The following is a 12,437-nucleotide window of genomic DNA, read 5'->3' on the forward strand; positions in this document are numbered from 1 at the left end:
CTTTTGAGTTAAAGCAGTGATTCTCAAAGTGAGGGCCTTGGAGCAACTATACCAGCATCACTTGGGAACTGTTAGCAAAGCAGATTGCTGGCCGGCACCAGATCTACTGGCTCAAAACTGCTGGTGTGATTCTGACAAAGGCTAGTGCCTGAGAACCACCAAGCTAAGGAAGCACTAATATAGGAATTTCGGCGTAATTTACAATTCTCACGATGCTTGGTGTGCTTGGGTTATTGGTGTTATTTACCCCTGTTTAGTTAAGGAAAAGAAATCTTAGTAAAAACTTACATATAATTTCCCCAGGTCCTGTCCTGGCTTCGAGTCTTAGGAGGCCGGGAACTGGGCAGAGGAAGAGATGAGAAGGCTACAGCAATCCATTCAGACATGGACCCCAAAGCTCAGTGAGGCAACCTTGTGATAGATCAGTGAGTGTCCACCTAGACCCAAAAGAAAAGTCCATTACTGGAGTAAATGTTTCACATGGCAATACTCCTGCCTCACAACCCAGTGCTCCACCATGATTCTGGTGTGCCTCTCAACCAAACCACATAAACCGAGTATGACAAAATCACCCTGGGTACCAATATCTGGGCTCTACGCAGGTGGAAGACCTTTTCTCTAGGTTTTCTACAGGCAAGCATCTCTTACCAGGTGTTCTCCTGAACCCAAAGACAGCTTGGGGTAGCCAATATCTAATGCTCCTATTATTTCCTGATTCATCTCAGAAGGCTTTCTTTAGCGAATCCAAACACCCCAGGTTACAGACCTAAGTGGAAGTCTTAACTAAAGGGATTCTAGAAGTAGTTAACTTGTGAATTCTGACTGATGTGTTCATTTTCAACCTCATATCCTCATATCAGTCTTTCATTCATAAAATCAGAAATACTTATTTTCTCTGATGATGAGCTAATAAACGTTTATTGCAAAATACATAAAAATAGGTCAGCGTATAAAGAAAAAAATAATGAACAATGGTAATCTTGACCAGTAAATTACTAAGGGTATTTTGTTGTTTAGGCTTATAGCCCCTTCACTGTAACTCCTGCAGTTGGATAACTGCACAATTCATCTTTGTTTTTGATTTGAGAGTACAGGATGAAACTACCACCATATTATCCTTACATGTGTGCAGCCAATCTTATTATCCAAGTTAAGCACCCCACAGTTAAGGATGTTCAATGTTTCTGTGCAAAAATAGAGAGTTACTCATTAACTGGGACAAAATAACATCTCACATTAATTCAGGCAAGGTTTTTCTACCAAAGAAGTTTACACACAGACACAGACACACACACACACACACACAGAGACAAAGACAGAGACACAGACACAGACATAGACATACACACACACACACACAGACACAGACACAGACACACACACACAGAGACATAGACACACACACACACACACAGACACATGCAGACACAGACACACACAGACACAGACACACACAGACACAGACATACACACAGACACAGACACACAGACACACACATAGATATAGACACACACACAGAGACACACACAGACATAGACACACACACAGACACACACACACACACACCCACCACAGCTGGCTAATGCTCCCTGTATGTACGTTTTCAGGGCTGTTCATTTGGCACTTGAAAACCAATCGGTGTACCCCTCCTTGGGAGGAGCACCTCTCCCGCTCCCAGTGTTCCTGGAATGGAACAACTCTACTCTTCTATCTATAAACCCAACTTCTGTGTCCAACATACACAATAAAGTGGCTATGATGTGAGGAATCAGGGTGTGAGAACTTTCAATTACATTCTGAGAGTGAACTAAATTCATCTCTTCCAGCAGTCTTACATAAAAGTCCCAGTCGTCCTATTACAATGAGAAGAAAGGGCCCCAAGAACCAAGTTCTGCCCAGAGGTGGACTATTTGTTCACTGTGACCTCCTTTATAATTTGGGAGGCATTTTTCTGATAATCCAGAGTCCGAGTGGGCAGAATGGTTTATTAAGGGTTTTCCTTCGCCATGATCAGGTATACAGTTGATCTGTGAGCACACCAAGCTTACAGGGTATAAAACAATGACGTGGGGAGAGGAAATGATCCTCAAACAGCAGACTTTGTTTCTCCTAATTGCTTGGGGACAGAGAGGGAATGAAAAACAAAATTGCCACTAGTAGCAGGAACACTTACCAGAAGCTCTTCAGACACTGAGACTGTACAACCGGCATTTGCAAAGCTAATTACCAATCTGGGTTCTCTCATTTTAAAAATATACTTCAAAGCCGCCCATGCTGAACTGAAGTCTGTGCAACTGGCAGATTATCAAAGTGTAAAAAAATTGCATCACTTGAGTCAAGTAATAACTTTCAGTATCGCTAACTCCTGAACTGCAAAATGCCACAGGCCAAAAACTAGCAGTGCCACATGGGTATAGCACTGTACACTTGTAAGAGTTCATAGTTCCCCAAGTCCTGAGACACACAGCCCTCTGTGTCCCAGGGGCTTTGTGATGTGGGACAAGTGCTTTGCCTCTGAGCCTAACTCTTCACACAGGTTCTTCTTAGGATTAAATGAGGTGGAAAATACAAACGTATCAGTATGTATGTGAATATACATATACACATACATATAGATATAGATATAGATGGCTTATGTTTTTCTTTGTCTGCTTTTGTAAACTATAAGACATATACTTAGTGTTGAAAATCATCTTGCCCATTGTTTATTAACAATGTTGCCAGGCAGAAGACTGTTAATCCCCATTGTACAGTGAAGGAAAGACACAGGAAGAGGTATCCACTAAATGAGTGAATAAATAAATAAGGACTGCATTAAGTGTTGTGTTTCTCAGCTGGCTACAAACTGGCTGAGACACTCTCTGGGTGTTGGTTTCTTGCGGAAACTGAGATGATTTTTAAGGTCTTCTTGAGGCTGATGGTCGTCACATGGCTGATGGCCATGACACTGATATGGGAACCTTTGGAATGACCCTTAGAAAGTGGCCCCTCCTCCAAGTCAGGGCACCACGAAGCAAAAAGCACCAGTCACCAGTCTGAGGCCTGCAGTGTTGAGGCAACACTCCTGAGGGCCCCTCAGGATGGGACAGACATTAGCTTACTCATGTTGCTTGGGCTGAGGAAGGGCTGGGAACCTTCAGGAAATGGCTAATGCCTCTAAAGCATCAGAAGACAGTGGAGGGCCTGCAACACCAAGTCTTGTTCAACCCAGACACTTCACTACCGTAACAACTGGCAAAACCAAACCCATTCACATGGCTGAATGCTGACTTGCTTACAGTCTGACTGCCATCTGACTGCCAGTATCAAGCAGATATGTGAAGGAGCTTCTTGTGTTACATAGATGCTGGGTCATACAGGATGGCCTTAAAAGTCCTGGGGCCACATTACTTTAGACCCCTGTGATAATGGAGTTTTCAGCATTTGCTCGGTCCAGCCCAGCAGCCTCAGTGTGGCTACCAGGACCTGGAGTCTTGCTGGTATGGATTTAAAAGAAGTTAAATTTAAATACCTAAATGTGGGTAGTGGACAATACAGCTATAGGACACTGCCTTTTTTTTTTTTCTTTTTGGAGGTCTTTCAGATCCAGTGGCCACAGTGGCCTTTATTCAGCCAATAGGCTCTGTGAACTGTTTTGGTCTCTCAAAATAATGGTGACTAAGAGAACCAGGAACACGTCCTGACTTAATGGCACTTTCCAACTAGGTTTACTTCTGAGGACCTCACACACGAAGGGGCTCACTGGACAGTTCTTAGGAAAAGGTGGGTGATGTGCTATGGCAGAGTCAGACCAAGCATGACAGCAGGGCTTTTCATTTCTTCATATTTACCGTTAAAAGAATCTGGGGAAGTTCATAAGTAGATATGTGAATGGTTTCTATTCATTCATTTCCAAATAAAGTAGCATGCTGCAAATATGGGAAATTATCTGTACGTAATTCCCTCTTGCATAATCTTACACTTACTTAAAAGAAAGAGTCGGCGGGACCTGCACTCCTCAGGTAGGGAAAGTAAATGGTATTTAATTACACCAACAGTCGTACAAATGTTCAAGTGTGTCTCCTGCTGCAACAGTGGGCAAGGGAACATTTGTACCAATTAGCTGCGAAATGATTCGGTTTTCCAGAAAGTTGTATAGGTAAGGCTGATTGCATTCTCTATCCCCGACAGCTCAACTCTTAGCTAGGATGTCTTTAGTGGGCTTAATAGGATGTGATGAGTTACTTTCCCCAGGAGACTAGAAGGTATTTTCACCCACACCATCCATCTCATACTAGCAGAATCATTTCTTTGAAATAGAAAGGTAGCTCAGTGCTTGTCTCATTTCCAGTACTGTGCCTCTGGTGTCCCCCTGTTGTTAATTTCCTCCCCTAATTGCTTCTTCCCACCTTCTTACGATGCAGGGTAACACAAAGAACAGAAAAGGAAGTACTCAGAACATCGGTTCATGCTCGCGCTGAGCCTGAATGCACACTGGCGAACGACCAAGGATGGTGGCCCCCACGCTTTGGGATTAAGCATTTTCAAGCTCATTCTTTCCCCTGTATCCATGTTATCTCATGAAGTGAAAGACTCACTACATAAAACAGGAGTATTTTCAGCAGAGATGCTACATGGAAGATTCTAGTAGGCCAAGGAGAGTTTTCTAGTGCCAGGAAAATCAAATGTCCAAAATCAAATGACTGGGTTTTAGAGCTGGTACCAAGAGTCATCCCTAAGTACACAGAGACACACCAACACATTTCCCACCTCCGGATTGAGTACTAAGAGAATGGACAGCAGTCAGAAAATGAAAGTTCAAAGCTTAATTCCAAAAATAAAAATTATATTTAGAGACTACTTTCTACTAAGCGAGGTCAACTCTCAAATGTTCTGTTGGTCATAGATCACAAAACCTTTTTCTAAAATGTTAGTTATAGGTTCACTGACAAACACATTTAGAGCTGTTCTGGAGTCCTCACTCACACAAGAAGGACTAAATGGGGGTCACCATTTTGTGACCAGAAAAATCTTTAAAAAGTGATGGGTCAACTTGGGAACTAGAGCTACGAATTTCAAAACGATCTTTAAAAATCCAATTTCAACATCCATGTATGAGAAGATATCTGAATCAAAATCTTGTGGCTTTTGTGTCTTCGTCTACTGCCCTGGGAAAGCAGCACAAGGAAATGTTCCCTGTGCCGCCACAGAGAAAGAAGGGAGAGGAAACGAAGCCACTTCAGTGGAATGGAGAAAATGAGTTACGATAACACACACACACACACACACACACACACACACACACACACACACACACATACACACACACACACACACACACACTCTTTGGGAGTTACCACTTACACATTTCCTGTGCTGGGACCTAGTTAGTCTGGTTGTAGAACCGCAGCTGGGAAGCAGTTGTTGGAACAAAGTATTCAGAACATCAGTTCATCTCTTGCTGAGCCTGAATTCACACTGGCTAACAACCAGGGATCATTTTTATATTCCCAGACATAGCAAAAATTAGTTTATATCCGTCTTGTCATAAAAGAAGTTGTAAACTGAACTACTTGTCACTAGCAATTTGGGAAAGAGAATTATCAGAAGAGAAGTAGGAGAATGAAAGAAGCCTGGTTCAGATAGCCAAAGTGCCCTACCCAAGATGACACTGCTGACAAACGGACTACCTTGGCCCACCCAAGGAAACAGCCATCCCTTCCCTATACAACACCAATCCTCAGCACCACCTGGGCGAGTACATCCCTTTTCTCAAAGGAAGGATGTTCACTTTACCTGCTCACTACCAGTAAAACAGCAAAGCAAGGCGGCAGAGTGGCAGGTGCTGTGGCAGTTCACACAGAATGGACTGGTTTGTTAGGCTCGTGTGTTGTGAAGCCCCCCCGCCCCAACCTGGTGCAGTTTCTCTTTAAAAGCAGTATCATCATCTCATCATCTTATCAAAAATGCCTCGGAGTTCTCTCGACGAGTGATTGTAAGCAGATGGGGTTGGCCCTTGATTGATGGATATCACAGTGAAAACCCACAATAGCCATCTCTCCATGAGATCTACCTCTGAAGAGGATCAGCAGCCCCAGCAACATCCACGCAGAAAATGCCAGCAGTTGGTTCTCAAATGGTATTGGGGGATTAGTGTCCAAGTGACTTCAAGGATCACATACCACATAGCCAGAGCCTGAATTCACTGTGGACTGTAAGTGGGCATCCCTGCTGGGGGCTTCAGTCAACTTAGTGAAGAATGCTTTCATGGATCTTGGCCGGACATCAGTGATGTCTTAACTCTTTCTGCTGGCTTCAGTACTTCAGGTTGTGGAGATCTTCCTGCCTCCTTCTAAGAACGTCATCTCTGCCAATCACTCTTCTGGAAGCCAGACAAGTCTTGCAGAGTCCTGCCCCTTCCTACAGAGTTGTGCATGCCCATTATCCTCATCTGGAAAGTGAGCTGCTCTGTGTCATTCAGTTACACAGGTGCCGGTGTTGAACCCACACAAGGATGTGGGCTGCCGGGGCCCACACAAGGATGGCAGATGAAGCAGGGGGAGGCTACAAGAAGTCCTGCCAAGAGCCTTAAAGACAAGTGAGGCCCGTGGCATCGAAGGGAGAGGTGATGCATCATCTCAACAGCAGACATTACCAGGGACCCAAATGCTCCAGCAGAAAACCCAGCAATCATCTTTGCTCCTCAGTACAGGTTGTCAATCCTACCTTCAAATTCTACCTCGCATCAGTCTACTCTCCTCGCCTCTATTTTATCAACTATGCTTTCTGACCTGGTCCACTACTATTACCACAGAAAGTGGCTGCCTTGTTTTTGATTCTCCCCTGGCATGTAGGGTCCTTAGGATCTTTCTGGCTTAGATTATTCACTGACAGGTCTCTGAATATATAGTTCTCATGCATATAATTCTACTCACATAATGTAAATGAATCTTCCCTTTGTATTATCCTGTCTTTCTTTTGTTATAATAAAGTATCTACAACTTACAATTTTCCATTGTAATCATTTTAGTTAAACACCTTAGTAGTAGTAGTAAGTACATTTTGTTATTGTGCAACCATCTGATACAACAAAAGGAGTATTTTATAATAATCAAAACCAAAAATAAGACCAAAGATTTAAAGTAAGAACTTGAAGGGAGAGACACTCTGAGGGCCGAGGGTTATGCTTCATTTTATATAAAATCTTTCCTATAGATCAGGTTTTCCGTGAGACATTCTTCATTGTTTTTCCATTCTTGAGATGTGGGGACGCTGGTCTCCATGTGGATTTCTCTAGGTCATATACTAGTTATAACCACGTACATAAGCATCAAGGAGCCCAGAACATCCCAGCCTTGCACGTCTCCGCTATCAAAGGATGACTGACGGGCATTTCGTGGAAAGACGACTTGTGTTCTCAATATGCTGCATCTAGATGGAACTGTTTTTACCCCTCATTTATTTCTAAGCAGGGCTTCAAAGAGTCGACAGAGAGCGTAAAGAACATCCCTCAGCCATTCGGCATTCAGTTCAACTCCACAATATATTTAGCAAGCAGAATTCTTTTCCCTTCCTTTCTCAGTTTAATGACCTCAAATGTACCAACATCCTGCCTTACCTAATCTCCTAACAAGTCCTATCAAATGCCAGGGCAGAATCAAACTGCCTTACAAGCAGTGAGATCATGCACTAAGAATTCATTTTTATTCCAAAAATTGGGAGTGCCAGACCACTTAGCACAATGTATCACACAGCCAGAAAATTAGCCTGGCACTCTAAATAATGTTTTAACATTTCTCCTATCAAAGGTCCTTTTAAAACCCAATGACTCCCTCCTCTAAAAAAATTAACACACACAAAACCTCCCCATGTGGTCATCAAAGGTTCAAGGACTTTTTCAAGTGTGCCAGGGATCCTCTACGAATCTGTGAACCCCAGATTAAAATCTCCTGTAAGAGAACAAGAGTTCACATTGTTCCCAGGGCCCCTATACTGGATCTAGGTCCCCAGGGCATCTCAGGGTGATTTCCTCTCGTTCCATTTGCCTCAGCACTGGTTAAGCTGCAGGAACTGGTTAAGCTGGCTTCTGGTCAAGCATGTTGTTAGCAAGGCTGCACCAAGTTAGCTGACAGCTTCGGAAACCCACTCCTCTGGTCAGTCTGGATCTGGATGTACTGGTCTGCCTGGTGGTCTTGGCCTCTACTGGTGTCACCTTACATCCTGTAGGCCTACTTAACTTCCTGTCATTTTTCTTGTTGATCTTTTCCACCACTTACACCACTAAAAAAATTAAGCTGGATTTTTAGAAACCATAGTAGTAACAACCTCCTCTTTGAATTCAATTCTCATGTTTTCTGCCCTCAAATATCATTTAGTCTTTCATATTTTGCTCCTTGGGAGTAAGCCACCTGCTCACTGTGACCACCAAGTCTGGCTACCTCTGTTCTGTCCAGGCCAGAGTCCCCCCTGCCTCAGAAGCAAGGTGGTGAAGTAGATAGAGAACAGGCTGGCCAGTTGGGAGACCAGTTAACCAACTGGCCAGGGAAGGCTCAATTTCTGGAGATAAAAAGAACCAAGGGAGGCAATGTCAGCTTGCAGGATATATGGGCAGCTTCTAAGATCAGAGGATAGCTAGTCAATGGCAGTGCCCATTTCTTTCCTTTCTAATTCTCCACAGATGGGACCTGGTAGTATTTAGGAGCAACCCCCTACTATTCTGGAAGCCAAGCCTATTTATGTCCAGTTTTCAGTACTTTCAACAGTTTATTGAGACACAATTCACATGCTATAAAACTCACAACTTTGACATATATGACCCAGTGGATTTTAGTATATCCAGTGTGAAACCCTCACTATTACTTAATATCTAGTAACTCTCACAGGCAAAAGAAACTCTGTGGCCACAAGTTATCTTTTCTTACTCCTTCCCCAGCCTTTGGCAAACAGTAAGCTACTTTCTGTCCCTACATACTTGCCTATCCTGCATACTTCATATAAATGGAACCACATGCTAGTGGCCTTTTGTGCTTGGCTTACTTTTACTTATCATGGTGCTTTCAAAGTTCACTTAGGATACAGCATGCAGCAATCCTTCATTACCTTTAGCAGCTAACTGATAATCTGCTGGATGCTGGTGTGATGGTGTATCAAATTCTCATTTAAATTAGAAATGTCCCCCATAGTCTTAGGCATTTGGATGCCTGATCCCAGTTGGCGGAGCTGTCTGTGGAGACTTAGCAAGTGTAGCCTTGTTGGAGGAGGGTGTCATTGGAGGTGGGCTATTTCTAGTTTGCTCTGTCTACTTTATGCTTGCTGATCAAGATGTGAGCATTCAGCTTCCTGTTCCAGGTGCCATGCCTGCCACTTGCTTCCAGGCTTCCTCACCATCATGGACTCTCAGCCCTCTGGACCCGTAAGTCCAAACAAACTCCTTTTTTTATAAGTTGCCTTGGTCATGGTGTTTTATCACAGCAATAAGGAAAGTACCTAATACAGTGCATTATAGTTTAGATTTAGATCGCTCCCCGAGGCTCATGTGTTGAAGAGTTGGTCTCCAATGCAGCAGTGTTCAGAGGTGGTTGGATCATGAGGGTTCTAGCCTCATCAGAGGACTGACCCATTGATGGGTTCATGGCTGAAGGCATCATTGGGAGTTGGTGGAAACTGTAGGAGGTGGGATGTAGAGGAAACACATCACTGAACCACGCATGGCCCCTTCCTCTCTTGCTTCTATAATGTCTCTTCACCAATGTTCTGCCTAACCACAGAGCCAGAAACAAATAATCATGGCTGAAACCTCTGACATTGTGGACCAAAATAAACCTCTCTCCTTTTAAGCTGTTTTTCTAGGTATTTGGCCAGTAACTGAAAGCTAACAGAATGCATATAATATACCATTTACACATTTATCAACCAGTGGATTATTTGTGTTGTTTCCATGTGAATATCATCAATCAATGGACATTTGTGTTGTTTCTATTATTTTTTGTCTATGTGAATAACGTTGCTATGAGCATTTATACACAGTCATATTTGGACATGTGTTTCCAATTCTCCTGGCTGTATGTTTGGGAGTAGAGTTGCTGAGGGCAATGGCTACTTTGTTGTGTCAGCTTGTTAAGCCACAGTATACAGGGTGAACATGTCTCGAGAGTGGTGAAGAACATATTCTTCAGACGCTCTTAACATTTCCATCAGTAGTCTTTAATAAAGCATATTACCATCGAGAACACAGGTGGGATTCATTCAATCAGCTGGAGGCCTTAAAAGAAAAAAGCTGACCTAGTCGAGGAAGAGGGAATACTGACAGTAGACCGTCTTTAGACTCAAACTGCTATATCCACTTTCCCTCAACCTGCAGCTTGTTGGCCCAACTGCAGAGTTTAGACTTGCTAGCTCCCACGATTGTCTTAATTATCTAGCTACTTTTCCTGTTGCTATGATAAAATATTCCTACAAAAGCAACTTAAGGCTTTATTTTAGCTCACAGTTCAAGGGTACAGCCTATCATGGTAGGCAAGTCCTAATGGCAGGGTCTTGAGGCAGCTGCTCACAATGCATCTGCAGTCAGGAATCAGAATGATAACTGTTGGTATTCCAACAGCCTTTTTTATGAAATCCAGGACACTAAGCCCAGGAATGGTACAGCCCTCTCTTTCGCTGAGTCTTCCCATCTTAATGTACCTGTTAAGATAATCCTTCCTATGTATGACCAGAGGCTAACCTAATCTAGATAATCCCTCACAGGCATGATTGTACTCTCTTACAATCCTATCAGTAGGGTCTCCACACCCGTAGGAGCACCGTGGTGTCTTTTGGACTACCCATCTCATTAAGGGTAAAGTGATACTTCATTGTGATTCTGTTTATAGTTCCTAACGATTAATGATGTTGAATGTCTTTTCATGTACAAACTGGTATTTGTATACATTTTCTGGAGAAATACTTTAATTCTTTGCTTGTTATTTTATTGAGTTATTTGTCCTTTAAGAGTGTTGAATTGTAAAAATAATTTATATACTCTAGATAACAAACCTTTGTTAGATATGTGACTTGCACATATTTTATCTCATTCATTCGGTTTGTCTTTTTTACTTTCTTAATGGTTTTCTTTAAAAGTACAAGTTTTAAATTTTTATAAAGTCCCACTTACCTATTTTGTTCATTGTCTCCCACTGGCTTTGGATACTGGGCTTCGTGTCCAGACTGACCTGGAACTTGCTGTGCAGCTGCCCTTTAGCTTAAGATCATCCTGCTGCTACACACCCTGCCCAGATACTGTTTTCTTCTAGGAGTTCTAGAGTTTCCGCACATGGCTCTTCTGAGTTAATCATTGTGTGTGCGTGCTATAAGGTGGAGTACTGTGCTGTCTGTTGAGGTGGCTGTGTGGTGTGTACTAAAATCAAGAAGTGTGGTCCTCCAACTTTGTTCTTTAAGATTGTTTGAGCTATTCTGAGCCCCTTTCATTTCCATCTGAATTCTAAAACCAGCCTGTCAATTCTTGTAAAAAAAAAAAGCTAGCTGGAATTTTGATGGTGATTGCTTTGAATATGTACAGTTTGGGTAGTACAACAGTCTTCTGTTTTATGTGTGTTTCTGATTTATGAATATTCGAAGTCTTTCCATTTATTTAAGTTTTCATAATTTCCGTAGTGTTCTATAGTTTTTGGTGTTCAAATGTGTTTATATATTTTATTTTATTTTTTTTTTTAGGATAGGGTCTCACTATTCCTCAAGCTGGTATGAAGCTTCCCAATGTGGATTTAAACTTGAGGTCTTCCTGCCTCTGGCTCTCAAGAGCTGAGATTAGGCACCCCCACCATACTTGTTTTTTTTTCTTTTTCTTAAATTTGTTCCCATGTATTTTATTATTTTTGATGTTATCACAAATGGAATTTTCTTCGTTTCATTTTCAGTATTTCGGTGTTAATATATAGAAACAAATTTAATTTCTGTATATTAAGTTTTGAAATCCATCCATGTTGAATGTGCACACTGGGTAGGCATGTGTTTGCACGTTATTGCAGGCATGCATGTGGAGACCAAAGGTCAACTTCTGGGAGCTGGTTCTCTCCTTCCACCAGGGGTTCCAGGGATGGGACTCAGGTCTTGTGTAGTAAACACATTCAAGTTCTGAGCACTCCTCTGGCTCATGCATGCTGTCTTTTCACCCTATAAACTTGCTGATCTTGGTTATTAATTCTAGTAGTTTCTTGCACATACAAATTTTTGGGGGTGCGTTAGAGTCTTACATAGTTTTTAGTATTCCAAAGCACAGGTTAACACAGTAACCCAGAGCTTAAACTGCACTATAAATCCCAAGATCACACTACCAGTCCCTCCCCTCGGTGGGTGGTGCCCCTGCTCTGGGCACGGTGCTGGCTGCATTGCTTCTCTGCTGACAACTCATACAATGACTAGAGGGGTAAGTCCCTGCACTCTGCACAAGTCCACAGTG

At 42.6% G+C, this 12,437-nt stretch overlaps 1 protein-coding gene across 2 annotated transcripts in view; it reads right to left on the reverse strand.

The window, feature by feature from the left end:
- The window catches only part of Bach2 (BTB domain and CNC homolog 2), a 343,391-nt gene that overhangs the window by 157,114 nt on the left and 173,840 nt on the right, over positions 1-12,437 (reverse strand). Inside the window, exon 3 of one of the 2 annotated variants that reach the window (XM_052716039.1) lies at positions 289-437. The exons of the other annotated variant lie outside the window; for it this stretch is intronic. The gene's annotated coding sequence lies outside the window, so the exon portion shown is untranslated. The remainder of the gene's footprint in view (positions 1-288; positions 438-12,437) is intronic. 2 annotated transcript variants of the gene reach the window in all.

The sequence above is a fragment of the Peromyscus californicus genome, unplaced genomic scaffold (genome assembly GCF_007827085.1).
Source record: "Peromyscus californicus insignis strain IS unplaced genomic scaffold, ASM782708v3 Scaffold_5__1_contigs__length_169319896, whole genome shotgun sequence".
In the NCBI taxonomy this organism is placed as follows: domain Eukaryota; kingdom Metazoa; phylum Chordata; class Mammalia; order Rodentia; family Cricetidae; genus Peromyscus; species Peromyscus californicus.